Below are 26,718 nucleotides of genomic sequence, written 5' to 3' on the forward strand. Positions count from 1 at the left end.
TGTGCATCTTTTTATTTCTTCTTTTATTTATTCCTTGACCCAATATCTGTACAGCGGCATGTGGTTTAATCTCGACGTATTAGTGACTTTTCCAGCTTTCTTCTTGTAGTTGATTTCTAGTTTCATACTGTTGTGGTGGTAAGCAATGCTTTATATGATTTGAATCTTAAATTTATTGAGCATTGTTTTGTGTCTCAACATATGGTCCATCTTTGAAAACGTTCCATGCGCACTTGGGAATAATGCATATTCTGCTTCTAGATTGAAAGTTTTGTAAATATTTATTAAATCCAACTGGCCTAATGTGTCATTTAAATCTGATGTTTCCTTTATTGACACTCTGTCAGGATGATCTATCCATTGGTATAAGTTGAGTGTTAAAGTCTTCTACTATTATTGTTTCTATTTCTCTCTTTAGGTATGTTAATAACTGCAAAGCATAATATAAATATTATGTCTTAACAAATTGTCCTCTTTATAATTCTAAAATTTCCATCTTTATGTCTTGTTACCTTTTTTCTCTTGATGTATAAGTATGGCTACTCTCACTTTCTTTTGGATATCATTTGCTTGGAGTATCTTTATTTTTTTCCTCCTTCACTTTGAACCTATGTTTGTCTTTGGAGCTGATTTAGGTCTCCTGAAGGCAGCATATACTTGGGTCTTGTTTTTCAATCCATCCAACTATTTTGTTCTTTATGATTGATAAATTTAGTCCATGTACATTTAGGGTGATTACTGATATATGAGGACTTACTACTACCATTTCATCATTTGTTTTCTGGTTTCTCTGTACCATTTCTTTTCCATTGTGTTTCTGTCTGCTATTTTAATTTGGTGGTTTTCTTAATGTTTTTCTCCTTTTCCTCTTTTTTCATATTTTGTGTCTCAGTTCTGAGTTTTTTCTTTAGTGGCTACCATGACGTTTGTATAAACAGTCTCATAGATAAAAGTCTTTTTCTTCTAATAGCATCTTATCTTCACTTGCCTGTACAAGCACAGTCTTTTCTTCCTCCCCTTTTCATGTTTTTGTTGTTGCAAATTATTCCTTTCCATATTGTGTGTTCAAGTTGAAATAGCTATAGTTATTTTTAATGCATTTTTTTACTTTAACCTTAATATTATAATTAAATTTTTAACACCCTATTGTGAAATAGAGTTGCAATTTTCTGCTTCAGTTTGTTGCCTTACTCAAATATTACTTTTGTCTTTTTATTTCAAGTAGAAGAGCTCCTTTCAACATTTCTTGCAATGCAGGCCTTGTGGTAGTAAATTTTCTCAGTTTTTGTTTGTGTGGGAAATCCTTTATTTCTCTCTTATATCTAAATTATAATTTTGTTGGATAGAGTACTCTTGGCTGGTAAATTTTTAAAATATCCCAATATTTTTAATATATTTTTCTACCCTCTCCTGGACTGTATAGTTTCTGCTGAGAAACAAGATGATAGCCTAATACTAATCTTTTTTTCTACTGGCTGTCTTAAGAATTCTTTATTATAAAGTGTTTTGGAGGTCTTTTTGCATTGAAGCAACTGAGTGTTCTATTGGCTTCTTATACATGTATGTTCAGTTCCTTCCCCAAGTTTGGGAAGTTCTTATGTAATTATTTCTCTGAATAAGCTCTCTTTTCCCTTCTCCCTCTCTCCTCCTTCTGAGACACCCATTATCCTTATGTTGTCCTTTATAATGGAGTCAGTTTTCATACATTTCTTTTATTTTTTAAAAACTCTTAGTTCTCGTCCCTCTTCCTTCTGAATCATTTCTAGGTTTAAATCTTTGAGTTTGCTAATTCTTTTTTACATATGGTCTGCTTTATTTCCAATATTTTCTAATGCATTCTTCATCTCATTTATTGAATTACTCAGCTCCAGAATTTCAGTTTTGTCCTTTTTTAGTTTTTAGCATCTTTGGTATTTTACACCTTATGTTTATTAATTTTATTCCTGAGTTTGTTGAACTGAGTTTCCTGTATCTAGTTGAGTTTCTTCTTAATAGCTATTTTGTATTCTCTACTATTTAGATCACCATATTCCATGACTTTGAGTTTGGTTTCTGGAAAATTGTCTTTTTATTTTTGTACTATCATGTTACATTGCATTACAGTGTAACACATTGTTCATGGTGTTAGATGTGTCATTCCTTTACTTAGCACATTTGAAGTAGTGAATACTTACTTATTTAGGCACTTTTTCATTTTAACAATATACAGGGTGATAATTAGAGGTGTTCTTTTTTTTTCCAGCAGATGGTGGTATAGTGCAAGTTTTTGTTTTCTCTTATTTGCCTGCTACCTGGCTCTTCCAGAATTGCTGGTGTCCCATCTCTGCCTGTGTTCTTGCAGTGGGAGGGGAGGGTGGTGCTACTGTGGTTGTGAGAGGTGCTGAGTGGTGGGTGCCCCCACTGTGTTCAAGGCCCCTGAGCCTCAGGGCACCACCACCATGGTGGGGAAATGTGGCAGTGTGGGTAGAGCCAGGTTCATGAGCCCACCATGCAGCTACTACTAGAGTGCTGCAGGTAAGAACTTGGTCTGCCAAGACCTTAGGGCTGGTTTTTGCAAACCCCTTTCCCCTTCTCTGTCAATATCAGATTGCCAGTGGTCAATTTCCACAGATTCCCTCACAATCCCTGTCAGGCGAGATTGCAGTGGGAACTCCCAAGAAGTAACCCACAATGCTGGGTTAGTTGGATGTCCACCTTTGTCTCTATTGAAGGAACTGTAAGCTTTGGGGGAGATCTCTCAGTGAAGTACTGCTGTAGCCTAGGGAAGGGACAATAAAATTAGCTGTAGCTGCTCCTCTTACATCATTGAATGTGATCTGTCTTTGGCCCTGTGATACAGAGGGGTGCTTTGTCCTTACCCCCTTGTTCTAGGATTTTCTCAGCAGTGTCTTGTCCATGAATAATTGCTTGTTGTTCTTATGGAGGGGAAAAAAGTCATGATGAATGATCTATGTTGCCATCTTGGTGACGGCACTTCTTAAAATCCTATTACCTTTTAAATTTTATAATCATTTGTCAAGAGCAATTAAATTCTGCTTTTAATTTTTTAAGGTTAAATTTAGAAAGATTTTACTTCAGAGTAAATGATCATTTCAGTTAATCAGCTATTATTATCATTGGCAATTCATACTTGATTTTTAGTTTTTCTGACAGCCAAAAGAATTTAATAAAAACAATTTCCTTATGGATCAGTTATCATTTTAATAGAAAAATAAAACTAGGAGAATCAAGATGGTGGAGGAGTGAGTGACTTCCTCCCAGGACGAACCTGGAATTACAACTAAATTGTGGAGAAATCACATGGAACAAACTACTGAACAATAGTGAGAGAGGAGCCTTTTAACCTTGGATACAGAAGAATCAGCTTTAGCACAACCTAATGGAAAGGAGTGCAATAGACTTGAGAAGGAGGGGGCACCCACGAGAGGCAACACTAGAAGGATATAGAAATGGCCAGTTGGATACCCCTGAGAAGAGTGGGGTCTAAACGATAAGTGGGGATCACCAGCTTACAGCACCAGAGCCCAAAAAGTACACAGATAACAGCCAGCTGTGAAAAGCAACAGGGTTCCTCTCTGCCAGAGACAGGTGGCTGGAGGTGCAAAGAGCCGTTTAAAGGGCTAACACATAAATTTTTGTTTGCAGACACCCTGTGCTCTGGCAAAGGCAGGGGCAGAATGGGCTGGAGACTCCCCAGGAGAGACTGGGGAAGGAGGCTTTGGGGAGAAAACTGAGAGAGTAGCTGAGGGGATCCTGGTGCTGACTCCTCCCCCACACAGCAGCAGCCATCTTGTTCAGGCAGACCACTCCCCTGAGTGGCAACTCCATGAGAGGACCCAAAGCCCCACCCCCAGGAGGGACTCGGCCCCATCCTGTGGTGTCTAAGCCAGCCTGCGGAGTGCAGAGTGACTAGATTAACAGCTGAAGGAGACAGGCATGGAGAGTAGATTCCTGGAAATCTTGAACAGGCTACCTAAGTTCAGACACGGTCAACATCTGACACCTTCAGAGGCAGATTTAGAAGGAAAAAAATAGCAGCCTACTACTATAGAAGTTCATACCACAAAGTCAGGAAATCAAGGCAGATCAATTTAAGAAGCAGAAGCCAAAAAAAAAGAGATTCACGAATAATGGTAAGACAAAGAAACACCCCCCACCCCCGAGTCAAAGAGAAAGGAGGAATCCCCAGAAAGAGAACTAAATGAAATGGAGGCAAGTGAACTATCAGATATTGAGTTCCAAACAACAGTTCTAAGGAAGCTCAATGAGCTCAGAGAGAATTACAAAAAACTACAAGGAAACTGTGAGGAACGTACTGCAAACTATATCAGCATGAAACAGGACAAAGAAACTATCAATAAGAGACAAGAGGAAATGGAGAATACAGTTTCTGAATTGAAGAACACAGGAGAAGGAATCAAAAGCAGGCTAGATGAAGTAGAGAAATGAATCAGCGAGCTTGAGGACAAGGTAGAAAAACGCTCCCAGGAAGAGCAAGAAAATGAAAACAGACTCAAAAAGAATGAAGAGGCATTTAGGGAAATGCAGGACAACCTGAAATGTAATAATATCTGTATAATAGGGATACCAGAAGGAGAAGATGAGGAACAAAGGATAGAAAATCTGTTTGAAAAAGTAATGATGGAAAACTTCCCTAATTTGAAGAGAGAAAAAGTCACACAAGTCCAGGAAGCACAGAAGGTCCCATTCAAGAGGAATCCAATGAGGCCCACTCCAAGGCATATCATCAGTAAAATGGCAAATATCAAAGACAGAGAATCCTAAAGGAAACAAGGGAGAAAGAGGTAGTAACATATAAGAGAGCCCCAATACGACCAGCACCTGACTTCTCAACAGAAACACTACAAGCCAGAAGGGAATGGCAAGAAATATTCCAAGTCATGAAAAACAAAGGCCTGCAACCAAGATTGCTTTACGCAGCAAGGCTCTTAATTAAAATGGAAGGTGAAATAAGGATCTTCTCAGACAAAAGAAGGCTAAAAGAATACATCTCCGCCCAAGAAGCATTACAAAATATGCTAAAAGGACTGTTTTAAGAAGATGAAGAAAAAGATTCTAGGAATACCCAATTCCTTTTACAGTCACCAATGCTTGATATTACCAATGTTTTTAATACTTATTAATTTGGTTGTGACAATGGTGTGTCCTTTTAATTGTTCCTTTATTATTTGTTGAAACTAAACCTGTTTTTGTACATTTCTTGCCTATTTCTATCATTTTTTAAAAAAAGCTTTAAATGACTTTTTGGTATTCCTTATCTATTTTTTGATTAAATGTTTGTAGAATTTTTTCCCTAAAAAAAATACCAAACAACTATTAACCCTGTTTTAGGGGTGTTGCAAATACATTCCTATTTTATTATTTGTCCTTTAACATTTTTTACATGAATATTACAGTATAGTCTTAAATGTTTAATATAGTCATATTGTCAATATTTTACTTTATAGCTTCTGGGTTTGAATATGTTACTTCAGGGTAAGAAAAATATTATTTTGTATTTTCTCCTAAAACTCCTTAGATTTTACATATAGATTTTTAACTCACCTGATTATTTGTTGTATAATGCGTGAAATAGGGCTTTATATTTGTTTTCTTTCAAGTAATAGAGGTCCATGCACCTGATTTGTTGAATAAGCCTTATTTTCCCCATTGATTTGAAATATCAATTTAATCATATATTACATTGTTAGACAGATATATACATTTGTTACTAGAATGCTCATTTTATTTCATTGATCTGCTTGATTATTTCTGTGCAGGTGTCATGATTGCTGAGACTTTATAATGGATTTAAATTTTTTAATCTTTTATAATGGCTCTTGACATTTAAAAAATAAATAAATAAAATCAATCTGCATTTTAAAAAAAAGAAAGAAAGGAAGAAGGAACTCCTACTTTTTGCAACAACATGGATGGAACTAGAGAATATTACGCTAAGTGAAGTGAAATAAGCCAGTCAGTGGAAGACAAATGCCATATGATCTCATCTATAAGTGGAATCTACTCAACAAAATAAAATGATGAACTAAATAAACCACAGGCATGGAAACATGGAGCAGGCTGAAAGTGACCAGAGGGGATGGGGAAGGAGGACAATGGTGGAAAGAAGGAGTGGGGAATAAACAAACAACATGTATGAATGACCCATAGTCATGGACAACAGAGTGGGAATTGACTGTGGGAGAGGGAGGCGGGGCGGGATGGGTGGAGGAGGGCAAAGGGGGAAAAATTGAGACAACTGTAATAGAATAAACATAATTTAAAAAGAAAAAAAGAAAAGTAAAACGATGTTTATCCTCCTTTTTCCTGAAGTTTTGTTAAAAAAGGAGATTTACTTAATATTTCTACCATATATAGATAATCACAAATTAACAACCATATTATTTGCTTCTCTTCTGAGATCATAAGATTCTTAAATGGTGTTGTATTTATCCTCAGCACCTATTTAAAGGATCAAAATATTGGTCTTAAAGTTTCTAAATCATATGCCAGTCTTTTATTATAATACTCATTCTCCTGGGTGCTTCTGTTTATACATATGTTTTTATTATAAATTTTAATATAATCCATATTATATATGGGTGTAAGAAAACCTATATAAGATTTAGACCCCGTGTTGCTTTATTTTCTCTTTTTATTTTTCAAATTAAATCAGATTAGAAGAGGTAATATTTGATTGGTTTTTAATTCCTAATTTCTTTTTTAATCTTTATTTTTTTGTTGACACTATTAAAGATGTCCCTATTTTCCCTTTCTTTGCCTACCTCTACTCAGTCCCCAGCCACCCCATTTCCCTCTGGCCATCACCACACTGTTTAATTTATAATTTCTTTAAGCATTATAAAATAATTTTAAAATGAATTATTTCACATGCTCTTAAAATCTTCTTCTTCTTCTTCTTCTTTTTTTTTTAATTTTTATTTTGAATGCGTCTGTTACAAATATGCACCCATTGTTTTAATCTTGACATTTTTTCTGCTATGGGGAGCATCCTTTTGTGGTCTTTTTTGTGACTTGTAACTTCTTGTATTTTTGAAGTGTGGGGTCCTCAGTAGATACTGGAAGCTAAAAAAGAACATGAGTCCATTTCATGCCCATGTTTCTCTTGCTCATATATGCAAGTTTTTTCCTTATGCATTTAGAATAAAGTTTTTAAAAATATCCCTTCTTTCCCCAGGACTGATAAACATCTACATTTTAGCTAGTTATTTTCTAGAAACATAAAAATATTTCTTCTTTAGCTTTATTTTCAAGGATTTATTTTTTCATACATTCCTTAAGAAGACTACTGCGTTCAAATTCTTTGTTTAATAAACATCATCACAAGAATTCTCCATAGAGATATAAAAATGCACTGAGGAGATGGAATTGTCATGAACAGAAGTTCTGCTACCTATATATTGTCAACTCTTTTATGGAACCACTTATTTATATATCAAAAACATAAGCACATCCAACAGAGCAAAGAATTTTTTCTGTTAGGCTTGAAATTCATGGTATATTAATCCTAGGGAGCCCTATGAAAGAAATGTGAGGGGTTGAGATATAAAGGCACATTCAGTGCCCAAGAGAAAAAAAAAGACTCATCTGGACCATGATATACCCACCTTCATTTGCTGTGTTCAACCCCTAAAAATGTCTAGTGTGGTGAAGGGAATGAAAGAGAGCAAATTAACTTTTTTTTTTCCTTCCCAGCAGGGGGAGATGGGAGATACTCAGTGAATCAATCACTCTGCCACTTGTTGCAATTACAGCATTCATCCTGTGAGCAAACTTCTGTGTGGGCAAGGCCAGTGAAATTCATTTCACCAAGCAAGTTTACTGCTTCTTTCAGGGCATCTCATTTTTCTGGCAATCAGGATAAATTGCGTCCCAGTAATAACATAGTAGCAAGCTTTTCTTTACCGTGAGGAGCCAGTAATGACTGTCTTACATTTGCATTAATTCTGACAAGATTTACCCGGTGCTTGCTGATTTGTAAATTTCAAAATGGCAAACAGCAGCAAAGGTCAAAACAGCAATAATATCAATAGCTTTAGAAAAAGGTTGAGAAACTCAGAGATTCCAGATGATAGCTTGGGTGAGAGAGAAATTCAGCGAATGTTTTTGCCATCTATTACTTCACTCTTTCTTTTATAATGTAATTACAGTACCCCAGGAAAGTAAGCCGGAGCTCATGACTAGTAATATGGAATGCAGTTTAATCATAGGTAACATTTGCTCTAGAATCCATAGTTTATTAAAAATACTTGGAAAATATGGTGAGAAGATGGAGATCTTTGGATATTACAGTTTTTAGCTACAGCACATCCTTGGAATTTTTTTGAAGGTTAAAACAACTCAGTAACACCTTAATATTTTCATTTGTAATATATTTCTCACTAAATGGAAAATGCTGAGCTAGGAAAGCATGTTTAAATATAAAGAGATATTTTCATCTTGATTCTTTAGGTTTTTAATGGGAGAAATGTGTTCCATATCATACTGGATTTACATGTGGTGGAAATTGTTCCTGATGCCTCTAGTGATGGGTTAACCATTTCCTCTTCTGTGTCATTTCTTTTCTTTTTTTTTTTTAAACTTCTTCTTTTTTTCTTTATTTTTTTAAATACATTTGTCTCTGCCTCCCCCCCACCTCTTTCCCTTGCCCCCTCCCACCTTCCCTCCCTCCGCTTTTCCCCTTTGGTTTTGTCCATGAGTCCTTGCTTTATGTTCCTTGACTTTCCCCTTCCCTTCCCTTCCCCTTCCCTGCCCCCCCCTTCTCTCTTGTCTCTGTTGATTTCTTTTCCTTTCAATGTTGCTGGTCATATTTTCTTTGCATCTTTGCATAGTTGGTTAGGTTCCGCTTATAGGTGAGATCATATGGTATTTGTCTTTCGCCCCCTGGCTTATTTCGCTTAGCATGATGCTCTCCAGTTCCATCCATGCTGTTGCAAAGTTTAGTACTTCTTTTTTTCTTTCTGCTGCGTAGTGCTCCATTGTGTATATGTACCATAATTTTTTGATCCAATCATCTACTAATGGGCATTTAGGTTGCTTCCAACACTTGGCTATTGTAAATTGTGCTGCTATGAACATTGGGGTGCATAGGTTCTTTTGTATTGGCGTTTTGGTGTTCTCAGGGTATATTCCCAGCAGGGGAATCGCTGGATCAAAAGGCAGTTCCATTTTCAGCTTTCTGAGGAAATTCCACACTGCTTTCCATAGTGGCTGCACCAGTCTGCATTCCCACCAACAGTGTACCAGGGTTCCCTTTTCTCCACAGCCTCACCAGCACCTGTTGTTTGTGGATCTGTTTATGATGGCCATTCTGACCAGTGTGAGGTGGTACCTCATGGTGGTTTTCATCTGCATTTCTCTGATGGCTAGTGATGCTGAGCATCCTTTCAAATGCCTCTGGGCCCTCTGTATCTCCTCCTTAGAAAAGCATCTGCCCAGGTCCTTTGCCCATTTTTTGATTGGATCGTTTGTCTTCTTGGAGTAGAGTCGAGTGAGTTCTTTATATATCTTGGAGATCAAACCTCTATCTGATGTATGATTAGCGAATATATTTTCCCATATGGTTGGCTCCCTTTTCATTTTGCTGATGTTTTCTTTAGCCATGCAGAAGCTTCTTATTTTGATGAGGTCCCACTTGTTTATTTTTTCCTTTATGTCCCTTGCTTTAGGAGACATATCAGTGAAAAAATGGCTGCGTGGGATATCTGAGAGTTTCCTGCCAATGTTCTCCTCTAGGACTTTGATGGTGTTGCGACTTATATTTAAGCCTTTTATCCATCTTGAGTTTATTCCTCTTCTGTGTCATTTCTTACCTATATGGCACAAAACCTTCTCTCTGTGGATGACCTCTTTACATCGACTGTAATTTATTTGTTTACTTATCACCATCCATTTCTAGATCTTACTGTTGGCTAGGGATTGTTTACTTTTCATCTAGCAGAGTATATAGTTTATAATATGTGCTCCCTAAATATTGTAGTGAAAGCCAAAATGCCTGAATTCATCTCGGCAACTGTGCATTCTGTGGTCAGACACCGCTTTGTTGCATAGATAAGAAGAGGGGATCTGATCATTTTAGGGTATAGAGCAAGAGGCTTTGGTGGAAGAGATGTTGAACGGCTGAAATATGTAGAACATCCAGACTGGAATCACTGCGAGGCAATTGACCAAAATAGTCATGTGTGGTTTGGCTAATCTGGCTCTCCATTTTTAATATAACCTGGAAGAGTTACTTAGTTCAGACATTTTGAAGATCACAGAAGAATGGATGTAGAATAACTAAATCCACTGCATGGGTAGAGAAGCAAGTACAGTTTGCTTTATAGTTATGTGGTTACATCTGGTCAACTATAAATGATATGGAGAGCTCTTGTGTACAGTTTGCTAACTTTTTTCTCACTAAAGATGTGAATAAAATTGTAAAGCAGAAGAAAATAGTTTGTTCTTGCTGTGTTTGAACTCCCTTTTTATTTTGTTGTTTCAGGTCTTCTAGGTCCTGTGGTGATCTGAACCAAGATTTTGCTTTCATTAGAACTCGTACTGTTCTTTGCAGAAAAATCTGTCTTTATTCACAGTGTCTTTTTTTTTTTAATCCTCACAGAAGGACATTTCTTTCATTGTCTTTAGAAAAAGAGGAATGGGGAAAGAAATGTCAATGTGAGAGAAAAACATCGATTGGTTGCCTCCCATACATGTCCTGACTGGGGATCAAACCTACAACCTAGGTATGTGCCCAGTCTGGGAATTGAACCCACAACCTTTTGGCGCATGATGCTATGATCGTGGCTATGAGCCACACGGTACTCATAGAGATTTAATTGATTAGATTCCAAAGGAAGTTTGATCCACTAACAGAATTGGTACAAATACTCTAAGATAACTTCTCTGTTAATGGGCCTGCAACTCTTCATCTTTCCTTGATATCTGCATGTTCTGAGTTTTTCAGTGTGTGTCTTAAATTATACCTGTTATAGGGATTAGAGAGGCTGTATTCTATCCTGTTGATGATAAGAGTGGTTTCCTAGTTGGGGTGTGAGACAAAGCAGAGCTTGAGTTGGAATTAAGGACCACATCACCTGCTCTGTGACAGCTCAGTATCTTTTCTAGCTAAAATGGCTCATGGTTTTACTTTTGAATCATTTCACATCTGGTTAAACATGAACTTTGGAGACATAGATTGAGGATAAAAGCAGGCAAACATGTATCTGTTTATTTAGATACTTGTAACAGCTAACATACCCGATATTATAAAGAACAGGAGAATTATAAGGCATGGCCTCTATGGGGAAGAGACCTCTTCTCTTCTCAGCAGGTCCGCTGTGGTAGAGTGAATTACTACCCCTAATTATCTACCTATATTATTGCCCTTTGCAATGTAAATGGAAAGTCTTCCACTGCTGGCCAAGTGTACCTTCCATCCCTAACTTGGAGCTCGATCCTGTGCTTTGCTTTGGTTAATAGCATGTCCGCAGACATAAAATAAGCAAAGACTTGAAATACACTAGCGTGGTTGGGCTTCCCCTCCTGTGTCTTTGCCACTGTCATGTGAAGCATTTCCCTTAGATAGCTGCTGTCCTTTCAGTGTGGGCATGAGAATGAACATACTTGATGCAGATCTGAGTGCATTTCACGTAGAACGGACAAGCCCAGTGGAATCTGCAGGTTGAAGCACATCCAGCTGACTTCTCAACACATGACCAACAGTATGTGAGTGAAAATAAATGGTAGATGTTTGAGGGTCATGGTTCTGAACCAGGTGTGATTTTGCCCCTCCAGGGACATTTGGTGATGTCTCAAAGCATTTTTGGTTGGCACGATTTAAGGGATGGTAGTGGTATCTTGTGAGTGGAAGTGAGAGATGCTGATAAACACCTTACCAGGCACAGGAGAACGCCCCATTACAAAGAATTATCTGGCCTTAAAATGTGAATGATGCTCTGTAAAGAAATCCTATTTTAAGGTAATAGCTAATTGATATACCCACTATCTTCCCTCTTCTACTAGATGCTTCCTGGTCCCTACCGAAGAAGGGTCAAAATAGGTCAGAGCCCAGAATTGTCATTGGACCCAGGTTTGCTAGTGAGCAGAATTTTAAGCATGAATGTGTTCTATGTACCGTCTTGTGTGTGTGTGTGTGTGTGAGTCACAGTGCTAAATAGATGGGGACAGGACTTATCTCCTTTGGGGTAAATTCAACTACCTTCCTTTTTTCCCCTTATTTTCTTTTTCTAGGATCTCTTCTTAGTTTCTTGCTCACTCATGTTCTCTCTCTTTTGAGGTGATCATGAACTTGCCTCCAGGTCCCATGATATATGTTAGGTTCAATTAACCTGAGAGCTTTCTGCTACTTGCTCAGCTGTCCATGCAATGTTACTTTGATTTCCATTCTCCTGTTCTTCATTGCATATAGGGCTCATCAGGAACTCCACAGGGAGGAAGGTGTTCGATATGACAGGACGCAGGCAGTTCTTGGTCTCAAGAGGTATTACCATCAAGTAGCGCTGAAACCTGTCCCTGAGATCCTCACAGGCTTAGAGCTGTTAAATTGTCGGGTAAAAGTGTTAAATTCTATAGAAGTTGAAAGAAGGAAGTGTGAAAATCACTGGGAAAAACTTCATGGAGAAAATAGGAAACATTCAACAACTATTTGTTGAAACACTTTCAAATGGATACAATGGGCTTTTAAGCATTCGACACCCTTCAAAAGGTACCCTCAACACTTTTTTTCTACCCTTGTCTTGTCTACTCTGGCCTCTTTTTGTACTCCAAGCAGGAACCAAACCAGAGAACTCACTACCCTCCAGATCAACTGTGGCTTTACACTGCTGTGGTGGTGTGTGCTCTTCTGTCTGTATCTAACTCATCACCCTTTATTAAGAGACCTCTTTCTCCTTTAGTGTTTATAATCAATCTCTAATGCTGTCTTCTTGTTTTTTCCTATGTAAATTTTTTATCATTTGAACTTAATAGAATTGTGTTTGTGTATTTCTTAGTGTTTCAAAATTTCTAACAGATGTTAATCTTTGGAATTTGGGAATAAGAAATTGGAATCCCCAGGAATTCTTAGGAATTCCTGAAGCCCTAAGTTATTCTTGAAGTACTGCATACTTTTTATATTATGGATTTTTAAAAAAGTTGTACATTAAATAGGAAATATTAACCTAAGAGTATTTATAAGAAAATTGCCTATAGCAATATTCAACACAAAAACACCAGCCAGCATTATTTAGTAGTGTTCCAACGGTCTGACATTTAGGTCTCTAAGCAATATTAACAGAACTACAGAGAACCACCTGTCAAAAAATGCCAGTTTAAGGACTTACTTTGCTTCTATTACCTGTTATTTCTTGGAATTTCACTCATAGGATTTGTTTATTGTATATAATGAATGTATACATATTAATATTTACTTTATTTGAAAAATGTCCTTTAACAGTAGATAAGGCCATGGATACACACTTACAACAAAGCAGCATTTACAAGACTGATTGACCAAACAGGTTGTGAACACTTCTTTTCTACTGGCTCCTGCCTCAGGTCCTGGAAATACAGATTTGAATCTTCGATGCCGTGTTCAGCGTTTTCAGCCTTGTTTTCAACTTGACATCAGTGATTCCCTTTTACCAGTAATACCGCTATGTTAATTGTCAAACTTTATTTTTTGCAGGAGAATTATGATACTTTTTCCATCTTTTTGATTTCTATGCGGATTTGGGATTTGGCAAACCATAAGTTTCCCAAGAAATTCCAGGAAGGAATTCCAGCACTGAAACACTATTGCCTCTCAACTTACATACCCCATCTCCTATATGCACATTCAGACTTCTATATGGTATAAGAGTCTGCTGTAAGTTTTGTGAAGGGGAACGATATGGTATATGTAGGCTTTTACCAAGTTTAACCTTCAGAACTGAGAAATGTCAAGTTGTAGGTGATAGGGAACAGGATGGGAGTAAGTGAATTTAGTTAGATAGAAGTAAATTATAGAATACTAATGCAGTAATACGGATAGGAAGAAACCTGGCCTAGAATAGATAAATAACTTGATAGTGACGTAGTAAAGACAGGAGAGCGGATGAAATGGTTTAAGATCTGAGCTATTAAGCTTGGAGACTAACAGAGTTGTGGAGTATTAATAGAAAATAGGGAATTTGAGAAAAGGAGCTAACCCTTAGGAAGTACAAGCTAATATACCAGGAACTGTTCTACTGACTTTCATATATTGTTTAATTTAGAAGTAGGAGCAGTTCAAAGAGGAAAGGTAATGTGTCTGGGAAGAGGATCTGGAGTTGGAGGAGATGGAACAGTCAGTGGTGATGTCTCATTGGCAACTGGAAATATAGGACTTGAATATAGCTGAGAGGTCACGGATGGTTACAGATGTATTTTTGAGAAATAAGAATATAGAGAGTGTTTGCAGCTGTGAGAAATCAGTGTGAGTCTCCTTGAGCTGATCTAACTCTTATCATCATTTAGAACAGAATACCTAGGCATCATAAACTGAAAGGAAGAGGAGAAAGTATATCTTTCCATCACCATGATTAGCATTTACTGAGAAAAATCTCAGAATATGTGTAACTATTTTTCTTTTAAGTTTGTATATATAACAGAACTTATTGATTACATAAGAAGCTTTTGAAATGTGAACCGTAATGATTTTGTTATGCTCATGACCTACTATGCTAACAAAATGACCCTTAACCTGAGATTTGAGTGAGCAAGTGACTTCTGGGAATTTTTGAAATGTAATCAAGTTGCTCTTTTAAAAATCAATATCATGGATGATTTATTATTAGAATCAAGGAATGCGCAGAAGATATGGCCTTAGGCTTAGATATCAAGCTTCCGTGTTATTCTCCATTCTGACATTGTTTCTATGACTGATTGAAAATTCACTCTTCACATAAAAAGAGTCAGAGGAAAAATTATGATCTGAACTGCCCCCAGGAACTTTCCCCATTGACATTTGCTTTGAGTCCTGAAATGTAACCTGGTTAGGGAAAAAACAAACAAACAAACAAACAACCCCATGAGGAAGGAAGAGTGAGCTGCTAATATAGCTATAATAGTAAGCATAATATAAAGATGGGCTTGGTTAGGAATAGCATTAGTATATTTGTTATTAAAAACCTCTTCTATAAGGAAAATCAAAAAGTGATAAAAGGATTAGGAAAAAATAAAACGGTGGTTATAAAATGAAAACACAAATACTTCTCTCCTGATGTTTGCTCTCCGCCTTTTCTGATTCCATTTAATTTTCAGTTTTGTGCTTGTCCTCACTTCTTAAATTCTTTTATTTATAGCTGTCCTTTTGCATAATAGAATACTCTGCTTGTGTGAGTTTGATATGTCTCTTTTAAATATATGATGAAAGTAGCTTCTCTCTAAGCTGCATAAAGAATATTTCTCTCATGAGCACAGGGATAATACAGTTAAGATGCATTAGTGAAACTAGGTTTAAATGAAAGCTGTTCTTCATTTCATACATCCAGCATTCTTCTTTTAAAGGACAGTGAGTTTATTATTCAAAGCCACATTTAACTAGGAGAATTTTTGCCAGAGTTAGTCACTCAATCACAGGGCAGAAATGAAAATTGCATGCTGCTTCGAACTCCAGTGCAACTGCCTTATTGAACATTCTAGCAGATTGTACCAATGCTATCATTATAGAGAATCTATTATGAGAAGTTTTCGAAGTTACAGGCCACAAAAATGGATTGAATTTCAGTCAGATATAGTACACATTGAGTTATAATTATTAATGGAGGCTCTATATCCTTCTTTGAAAGAGGGACATAATAACTCAATAGCCCTCAGTTCTTTGTTTTGTATTCCTTAAGACAGTATAAGTGACCACAATAGAATCTCCTGTTAATTTTTGTTCAAACTTATTTTACTATTGAATAAATGATGCCATTTTGGAATAATTTGTTCAGCTGCTGTGATTTTAAGGCTTCCATTTTTGTTCATTGAACAAATTCTTAATTATCTCAGGGCAATTGAAATGCTCCACAAATCTTTATGCAGTCAAAGTTATTTCTGTGAATAATGTACAAACTAACCTCTTGGGAGCCCATCTATATTTGAAAGATTTACTAATGGGCTGCCTCTTCCCCTTGCACATATGCTGGTTTATAATTTACAGCAGCCCTCTAGGAGCTGCGGGTAATCCCACAGCCCCACTGCACATCGTAGCACACGACTCAGCTGCCACAAATCCCTGGCTGGGAACTCTTCGTTCTCTTCTTTCCCTATAGTTTAGCATATTTTGTTTCTACGGTTTTAGGATTTCTAGTTATTTAGTTGATCCAAAAACATGTTAGGTTTTATGCCATTAAAATATTTCAATAATTTCCTTTTTTGAAGATATAGATCTCCATTTTCTATAATATTTTTACTTTTCAGCCACAAACACATGGATTATCATTATTTCTTTTTATAATCAAGTGACTGGTTCAGGAGTCAAAACCATTGGATGTTCTGGGAGTATTTTTATAGCTGTTTCTCTCATTGCTGCTCATTCCCACCCACCTGTGTGTGGATCTGCTCCCTTCGCTGCCTTTGCAGATACTCCTGCAAATCAAGGATGGAGCTCTCTGGGAGTAGCAGTTGTCTTTTTTGTTTGTGGTTCTTAGGCATGTGTTCACACTTGGATTTGTGGAATGGAAGAAAGCCAAATTAATTACAGCTACTCTTTCAGTTTTTGACATTTAGGTGGTCATCAAATTAATCTAATGCTTCTTATATTAGGGGCTTCTATTAAAGGAACTGAGTTGCTTTATGTTATTTTTAGTTTTCAAATTCCCAAGTAATTTACAAGACTAAATTTAGGAACACGTTTTTAGTATTTTATTTTGTTTCTTAATTTTATTTATTTATTTATTTAGATTTCTAATCAATTTTATTTTTGCCCTAAATATACCTCCAAATCTCTTTTTGATTTTGATCTCTTCTGCTACTTCATTAATTTTTATAATTGCTCACTACTTTTCCTTTATCTTGCTTCCAGTTAGATACAAACTAGACATTTGGGGTCTGAAACTGACAAAGCTTTCTGATCTTTTCTTCTTTAAGAGGAAATACCCATTAGTGAGGACTGTCTTCTGCTTATTGAATTTAGAGCATACTCTGTAGTAGGGCCATTTCATTTAATGGTGAACCATTATTTTATTCACATTGCCTAAAATTTTATTTTGTTTTTGCTGGTATAACCCTAAGAATTGAATATTTTAAAGGAAAAAATAATATGTCCTCTGCCGTTGGTATTTGAAAGTTAGTTTTGCATCTGCACTTCAATTTATTAAAAGCCTTTTTTATAAAAGAACATATCATCAAAAGCAAGTCTTTTATTGCAATAGCCATTCTTATAAATCTTTTTGCTGTTTTTTGAGCTTTGTCACATTCTTGGGGCTATCTCAAAACCAGCCAGATGCTTAGGGAGAAGGGAGATGCAGGCTATCTTGAACACAGCAGTGTGGAATCGCCGTGGAAATATAGCATTAAAGCCATAATGACTAATTTACATTGGTAACACAACATTTTCCCTTTCCTATTAAACTTTTTGTCAGGAGAAATGATTAATAATCTGACATTTTCTTTTTCATTCCATTCTCTGTGATGAGAATATAAGACTGTGAAATGCCTATTACATTTTATGAGTGATGGCTGAGTGCAGTAACATTTTAATGTTTCTTTTTTGTTTGTTTTTTTGTTTTTGTCTACACTGTATTGTTGGCCAGCTGCTTCATTCAGTTAGACTATGTGGCATACTGGCTTGGTTACAGTTCAAAGAATTAGATAAGCAAAATGCAGTATATTAAGAATATATAATTTAAAGGCAACATCAATTCCACAATGCAATTTTCCCATTAGAGCAAGATTATAGTGAGATAAGCCAATATCATAATATGAACTGTTTTCATTAAATAATTGGTATTCAAACTGGACAAGGGGCAAATTGAAACTAACCCTATTCAAAATAATTTATTGCATTTTTTCCCTCTAAATATGCTATAGCATTGACAACCCACTGGGCAATTACATATTTTTATAATATGGAAACCAAAGTCCTAGCATATACAAGGGCCATGCTTTTGAGTTTTAAAATGTTAAGTGTCAATTACTGGGCATAAGGTACTTGTAAATCCTCATTGGGTGGCTGTAGCCCTGGGACACAGGAGGGAATGAGGGTGCAAGAAGTACCTACTATTATACTTCCAGTTCTATTGGGCAGTAGGCTGGGCTTCCTATTTTTTCTCTCTTTTTTCTTTCTTTCTTTTTTTCTTCCTTCCTTCCTTCCTTTTCTTTCTTTCTTTCTTCCTTCCTTCCTTTCTTCCTTTCTTTCTTTCTTTCTTTCTTTCTTTCTTTCTTTCTTTCTTTCTTTCTTCTCTCTCTCTCTCTCTCTCTTTCTTTCTGCTTCTTGTTGCAAGATCATCAATTCTTATAGTCTTGATTATTACTTCCTTTTTGAGTACCATAGCAACATTTACTATCTTCCCTGTGAGAACAACTAAACTTTGGGATCTTGGGAAATCAGGTAAAAATGTTCAACAAAACCCTTTAGCTAATGACAAAGATCTTGCTATTTATTCACTTTGGTTCAATACTATGGCAGCTCACCTCAAATTCTTAAGGTGACTCTAAACTGAATTCCATTGTTTATATGTTTCTTGACTTATTAGTAAAGAATGACAACATGCTGGTTGATACACTCTGACTTTGTACCTCTATCACCTTCATGAAAAAACAATCACCTTAAACACAGCAACTCTGTATGAATTTTTCATTGTATTCTTCACAGATTTAGGTAAGTAGTGCCTTACACTTAGTAGATAATCAATAAATATTTATAGAATTGAACTGAGAGCCTAATAAGAGGAAATGTATTTACATTCCACAGCAGATAGGACTGTAATCACCTTCACTGTTGAGCTTACAGCATGGATATTAGGAACCACTAAATGGCAATTTATAAATGTCTCTTACTTGTTAACTAACATTTATTGAATCTAAATGTCCAATATTGTGCTGGGAACTGGGGAGAGAGAGGAGTCATTAAGAGCCCAGGCCCTCAATAGGGTCTCAACAACGGGATGTTATCAGGCACATTTAGCTGGAGGAGGGGCTAGGTTAGTCCAAAATTTATATCACAGTGTTGCTCAGGTCAAGATCATTGGTAATCCTTTCAGTCCCTTTAGTAAAATGCTGTTCTTTATGGTTTCTCAGGCCTATGTTTCTGGTCATGAGAGGGACTTGGTGATAAACTAAGTGAATCTGTGTGCAGTCATTACTGCTATGGGGAAAACTCCTCTAAAACATGTGACCAAAGTGGTCAGTAGCATCATCTCCTCTTATAAAGAACATTTTCACCTCTCAGGCTCTTTTTGAGTTCTTTTAGGCTTATAGTTATAGAAATTAACTCTTTGAATTTCAACTCTTATTTTCAAAATTTACCCTGGATGCCTGACAGGAAAAAGGGTTGGTTTGAGAAATCTTCTTTGTGGGGTTGCTACTGACTTTAGTTGCTGTAGTGCTAGTAGCACTTGTCTGAGATCTGCTAGCCTATACAGAATCCTTGGGAGAATTATAAACAGGAAGCTTTTTGTAGGAAGATGAATTAGAAAGAGATGCCCTTTTCCTGGACACTGATGAAGCCCTACACCAGAGCTCAGAGTTTAGTCAGCAGAGAGTGTGGGTTGAATCTTGACTTCATTCATAGTCTCCACCATATCCTGATGCTTTAGACAAAATGCACAACCATTGACCATAGCCCTGGCACTTGAAGGTGAAATGAAATTAAATTTGTGACTCTATAATTATATCCACTTAGTTTTTAACCTTAAAGGGAATGCCAATCCTATTTTCATAAAAATATCTCCATTTAAAAAACTACTCTGCTAATGATATGTTTCAAGACTCATTTCAGTACACAAGTCCTTTCATATAATGCTTAAGAGAGCTAGGTGTCCTGAGAAAGAAGCTTAATGATACTTCATGAGTTCTTTGGGAGAAGTGTGAATGGAGATTGTAGAAAAATGAGCATTAAACAATGCGAGTGTTTCTCAATGACTGGCATGTGTATAGTACATGCTATCATCTTTCTGCTATTTGATAAATAATATTTATGCTCTACAGTTAATATTGCTTTGCTTATTTGTAAAGAACCTAGCAAAACATATTTCTAACTGCATCATGGTGTATTCTGAGATCTCAGATGAAGAAGGAGAAGAGCCCTCTTAACACTCGTGAGTCTAAGCAGGTAGCTTTGTAGTCATAGTAACACAGCAGTTGCTCACCTTTACTTACCCATATAAGCATGTGTTGCATGGTAGGCATTTGATGTCACAATTAAAATAGAGTGAGAATGGGTTTGAAGACTTCCAGCCAAGATGGAGGCATAGGTAAATACACTTTGCCTTCTATAACGCAACCAAAAGAAGAACAACAACAAATCTGAAAACAAAAAATAACCAGAACTGCCAGAAAATAGAACTCTATGAAAGTCCAACAACCAAGGAGCTAAAGAAGAAACATTTATCCAGACCAGTAGGAGGGGATGAGACAGGCAGTAGGGACAGAGAGGAGGCACAGCAAGGTGACAGCTGGAGGATGGGGTGGTCCTACATTTGTGTGCAGATAAACCAGAAGAACAGCTGGGGAAGGAGACAGACCACACAACCCTGGGTTCCAGTGCTGGAAAAGAAAGCCTCAAAACCTCTGGAGGTAAAAACCTGTGGGGGTTGAGGAGGAAGAAGAAACTCCCAGCCTCACTGGAGAGTCTGTTGGAGAGACCCACAGGATCATAGAATGTACACAAATCCACCTTACCCAGGAACCAGCACTAAAAGGGTCCAAATTGCTTGTGGGTAGTGGGGAAAGTGACAAATCCTGCGAAGAGCTGGGCAAGCAGCATTGTTCCCTCTCTGATCCCTCCCTCACATACAGCACACAGCGCAGCTACCTGGGTTGCCCCACCCTGACAAATACCTAAGGCTACGCCCCCTCCCTAAATAACAGGCATACTGAGACAAAGAAATATGGCCCAAATGAAAGAACAGATCAAAGCTCCAAAAATAGAACTAAGCTATGAAGACAGCCAACCTACCAGATGCACAGTTCAAAACATTGGTAATCAGCATGCTCATAGGAATGGTTGAGTATGGTTGCAAAATGGAGGGAAAACTGAAGGCTATGCAAAGTGAATAAAGAAAAATATACAGGGAACCAACAGTAAAGGGAAGGAAACTAGGTCTCAAATAAATGATTGGGAGGAGAAGGAAGAGATAAACATTCAACCAGAACAGAATGAAGAAACAAGAATTCAAAAAAATGAGAAGAGCCTTAGGAACCTCTGGGACAACTTTAAATGATCCATCATCCGAATCATAGGGGTGCCAGAAGGAGAAGAGAAAGAGCAAGAAATTGAAAACTCATTTGAAAACATAATGAAGGAGAACTTCCTCAATCTGGCAAAAGAAATAGACTTCCAGGCAGTCAAGGAAGCTCAGAGTCTCAAAGAAACTGGACCCATGGAAGCACACACCAAGGCACATCATAATTACATTACTGAAGATTAAAGATAAGGAGAGAATCTTGAAAGCAGCAAGAGAAAAGGAGACAGTTACCTAAAAAGGAGTGCCCATAACTCTATCAGCTGACATCTCAAAAGAAAACTTGCAGGCTAGCATGGGCTGGCAAGAAGTATTCTAAGTCATGAAAGGCAAGGACCTACATCAAAGATTACACTATCCAGCAAAGCTATCATTTAGAGTGGAAGGGCAGATAAAGTGCTTTCCAGATAAGGTCAAGTTAAAAGAGTTCAAGTCCATATTATATGAAATTTTAAAGGGACTTATCTAAGAAAAAAATGAAGATCAGGAACTATGAACGGTAAAATGATAACAAGCTCACAACTCTCAACAACTGAACTAAACAAAAACAAACTAAGCAAACAACTAGAATAGGAATGGAATCACAGAAATGGAGATCACATGGAGGGTTATCAGCAGGGAGGGGGAGGGAGGAGAATGGGGGAAAAGGTACAGGGAATAAGAAGCATAAACAGTAGGTACAAAATAGGCAGTGGGAGGTTAAGAATAGTGTAGGAAATAGAGAAGCCAAAGAACTTATATGTACCACCCATTGACATGAACTAAGTGTGGAGGGAATGCTGGTGGAATGGGGGGTACCGGGCAGAGGGGAATAAAGGTGTAGAAGAAAAATGGGACAATTGTAATAGCATAATATATATCTCTATATATTTATATATAGATATATTTATTTATATATAGATATATATTTCTTGAGAATGGCATATTTCTTTTCTATTTGGCATAGCAGAGAAATTAAAGCTGTATTATCATGACCTTGATTTTTTCTGCAGTTCCCCTGTTGCAATTTAAAATCTATTGAGACAAGGATCTTGTTGCCTGGTTCATTTTAATATGCCCATATATTAACATATATGCCCATATATCCTATAACAGTGTCACAACATTTAGTATGTTTTCAATTATATATCTTTAAATAAATAATGAATTAATGGTTTAATTATATCCATATTAAATTTTATTAAACATAAAATATGCTGATTTTTCACACTTAGTACTAGTTGGGATATCCACAGAACAATTGGCAATTAAACTTAAGATATTGTCTTGTGAATTTATAATTCATTGTCTGCATGTTTTTGGTTTAGAGGCAGACTGTAGGAAGCCTATGAGGGATAAATCAGTCTGTGCCATAAATTAAGAGAACACCAGGTATGGATGACTTGAAATAAGAGGGAGCTTTATAACCCTGCCATTTTCCTATCCCTCATTGTTTTTGGTGGGTGATGCTGCTCAAAATGAGTTTAAAGAAATGAGGGTGGAACAATATTAGAAAAATATGCACTAAATGGAAACGGTTTTTGCCGTAAATTTATATTATTAATTCTAATAGATTTGCCAATTTTTAGTATCAACCTGTTACATTTTCTGGCAAGCTGATTTTGTGGCTTGTTTATGGAACTAATTCAAAGATATAATTTATTTGTTTGTATGTATTATTGTATAAATTCTACTTGCCAGAAACATCTCTGGTTAATTTTAAGATATGTGTTTTGAGTTTTAACATGAGTTTTATATAATTGGGAAAAACATGGGAGGTCTTGACCTGAATTATCTAAAATCACATATGAATGCAGAGTAGGAAATGGTTAGCATTTCCATTTGCACTGCTAATTAATTGGCAGATATTTGTAGCTTCAGAAGCCAACACTCTTGTAGATTATTGCATTAGGTATTCAGAAAGGCAGAACATATTACAATGACTATGTGGTAAGATCGTAATTTGAAATGTTATATGTCTTGTTCTATAACATCCTGAGGATAGACAAAGTCATTTGGTGTAGTAATTTGATTCACATGAGACTCTGGTATAGTGCTGACTTTACTCTGTGGCATGAAGCAATAACCTATCTTGTTTTAGAGACTCAGGGAGGGGGTTTTTCCCCAGATCTCTCTCTCCTACTTAGGAATGATCATAAATCTCCTTTCCTCCAGATCAGTCTCGCTTTACATTTGCTTTTCTGGCATAATTATTAATATTCAGTCTCAGAAGTGTTTCTTATTTGACAAGAAATTATTTGGACACACTACTGCCGATGATTTGCCTTGAACACTAGACCTTGTTATACTTTAGTGTGAATACAATTTAGAACCTTTCTAAAAGGAGAATTTTCAAATTAAAAGATCAGATCAGAAGGAGGCACAGATTTAAGAAGGTAAAAAGGGTAGTTAGCTGAACGGCTGGGGAAATAGACATGAACTTAACCTTTTTCACTGTTTTCCCATAGAAAACTCTTTTCATAAGTCTACTTTAAATAGTTTTAATCAATTTTGTGTTTCTTATTCTCCTTTCCTTTCCCTTTGATGTAGAAACTAAAATAAGAAAATTTAGAAACAGAAAACCTGTAAAAATTATTGATCATTTTTCTCTTAGATACTAAATGGCTGCTTACCTTTGGGTAATTTTTATTCATAGCATTTAAACTTTATTTTAAGGTCTGTCTTCTTCTACTTATCTCTTTGCCCTTGGATCTCCTATTGCATTCGCCTCTTTCTCGATACTCTGTTTCTTCCTCACACATATGATTCTCTGTCTCATTCTCTCTGTCTCCTTTTGTCTTTCTCTCTCTCATCTCCTCCCTGCCTCTCCCCACATTTGGCGCCATTTTGCCTTCCTGCTTGCTCTTTTAAAATAGTAAGTCCAAGACCTCAATATGTATGTGAGAGCACATACGTGGGTATAATTGTTGGTTTTGGACGTAATTTATGTTTTCCTGTGACCTTATTTCTACTTGCAAAACTTCTTTGCTTTTTGATCAGTCAACAGCATTTTTTTTTAGCATGTTCTGTAGACTCAGGACTTTGATGGGTATAATGGAAAGTTTAGTAAAATAAAGCAGTAGTTCTCATACCCAGGTGAATGGGTAACAGTGTAGTCACAGAAGACTCACTTTAATAAACACTACAAGTCAGAATGTGGACTGCTCACAACTTACAAATATGATATGGTTCAAGATTATTTGAGAGACAGTCACTTAGAAATCACAATGCTTTCTCCTCACAGAAAAAATATTGTGTGGCAATAATAGTTCAGTTCAGAAAAGCTAGTTATGCTTATAATTAATTGGATTAAGGGTGCTTGAGAACTTAATTTCCTAGAAGATAATCCTAAATTTTAACTGGGATAGTAGAAACCCATCTTCCTCATGTAGCACAGGAGCTGGGATGTGTCTCTGGTAGCTGGGGGATAAATGAGAACCAGGCAAGTAGGGAGTGTGATCATTTGTGGAGGTGGTTTCCAAAGCCAGGTGTTTACAATTAGGGCAATTTAAGAGTAATAAGGTCTCAAAGATACCTTTTATAGTGTGTACTCTTGTCCCAGCTACAGTAAGTTATCTTAGAAACTTGTCTTCTCCCCACCACTAACCGCCATCCTACAATCGCTTCAGGGGGCAGCAGGAGAGGGGCCCCTAGGTGAAGCTGGTTGAGGAGCTGGACCACAGCATTCCCCCATTAGCTTTTCGCCTCACCCCCTCTCCTTCTTAGTGTCACCTGCAGTACCTGATGATGAGACCAAACTAAGAAATGTCCTAAGAGGGGGAGGCGAGAATTCCAACACCGGGTCTCCTTCCTGGAGGGAGTATTGGGGGAGTCTGCAGCAGGCCACTGCCCTGCTTTGGAGGGGGAAAGGAGAGTGAGATAAGGCAGGGAGGCTGGCAGAGGGAATTTGGGGAAGGTGGGCTGGAAGGTGAGGGGTACTTTGGACTTACCTCAGGGAAGAGGGAGGACTTGAGGGGCTGACTGAGGTGGGCAAGTGTTTTCTAGCACAACTGATACAGAGTCAAGGCCCAGAAAATAAAGTTAGCTAACATTATAATAATATTTTTTATTAGAATGTTTTGACCATAAAAATAAAACTTGTTTTCTTTGAAGAAAAAAAAATTTTTCAACTTATTTTGTGAAAGAGACAGGACACACTATAGGAGACCCAAGGAGGAAATCAATTAAGGTTTGAGTAGCCATGGGAGTCTGTAAGAACATAAGGTGAACTGAATATTAAAAAATTGATGTCTTATCTCCATTTGACATCATTTTCATACATATTTATTATAGTTAGTAATTTCTTGGGTTAGTAATCCCTTTATCACCGGATTTATTAACTGGTTTGAAATCTGCCAGTTGGCTACTCTTGTACTATTGCAGCGCCCATGAAGTGTCCCTCTCCTGGTGATGAAGAGCAATGGTAGCAAAGAGAAGACGATCTTGAAACCATGACTTCATACTTCAACCACATGCATCTGATTTTCACTTATTGACGTAAGGACCATTGTGCTTGTGGGTTATCGTTAGAGATATTTGAAGGCTGAGAAAATTTTTCTTTGATGTCTTTCATAAACCTAGGACATATTCCTGTGCTATTCAATTTCATGTTAAGGTTTGTAAATGCAACTCTGCTGTATAAAATTGGAAATGTATGCTTTTCACCAAAGCTAATGGAGTGCATTTGAAAATACAATTTTGGAAATTTGGCTATTGGACCTGTATTAGAAAAATTATGGTACAGTGGAAAGAACATTAGGAGCAGAACACCCAGGAATTGATTTTATTGGCTCAATTTATTAAGTCTTTGACCTTGGGGAAAGCATTCACCTCTGAGACTCAGTTTCTTTATCTGGCAGAATTAGCTAATAATACAAGCCCATTTTCACATGAGATTGAGAGGCTCAAATGAGATAAAGCGAAAATGATACTGCTGTGGAAATGGTTCTCCAAATCTACAGGTTGTTTTATCATCCTCTTGGCCCTGAAATAAAATGTCAGGGCTTATATACCTGGACTTCTGGAGCTGGATGGTACCTCAAGATACCACTTAGCCTATACTGCCTTTAAATAGATAATTAAATGCAGAAAATGAAACCCAGAGAAGATAAGTGACTCATACATTGGCACAAAGACTGTGAGTAGTTGAAAACAGAGGTAGTGTTTTTTCCACTAAAACAGACTAGCTTTAACAAAACATAATGCCTCTCACTGGAGTAGAATATTTTTTAAGTGTCCAATTGATTTTTGCCTTAAAAACAAACAAACATGATTTCTTTAAAGAAGAGATATGAAATGTCTGTAATAGTTGCCCTTTTCAGAGTATTAG

The sequence above is a fragment of the Pteronotus mesoamericanus genome, unplaced genomic scaffold (genome assembly GCF_021234165.1).
Source record: "Pteronotus mesoamericanus isolate MK-2021 breed Mesoamerican mustached bat unplaced genomic scaffold, CSHL_Meso_final contig_100, whole genome shotgun sequence".
NCBI lineage: Eukaryota > Metazoa > Chordata > Mammalia > Chiroptera > Mormoopidae > Pteronotus > Pteronotus mesoamericanus.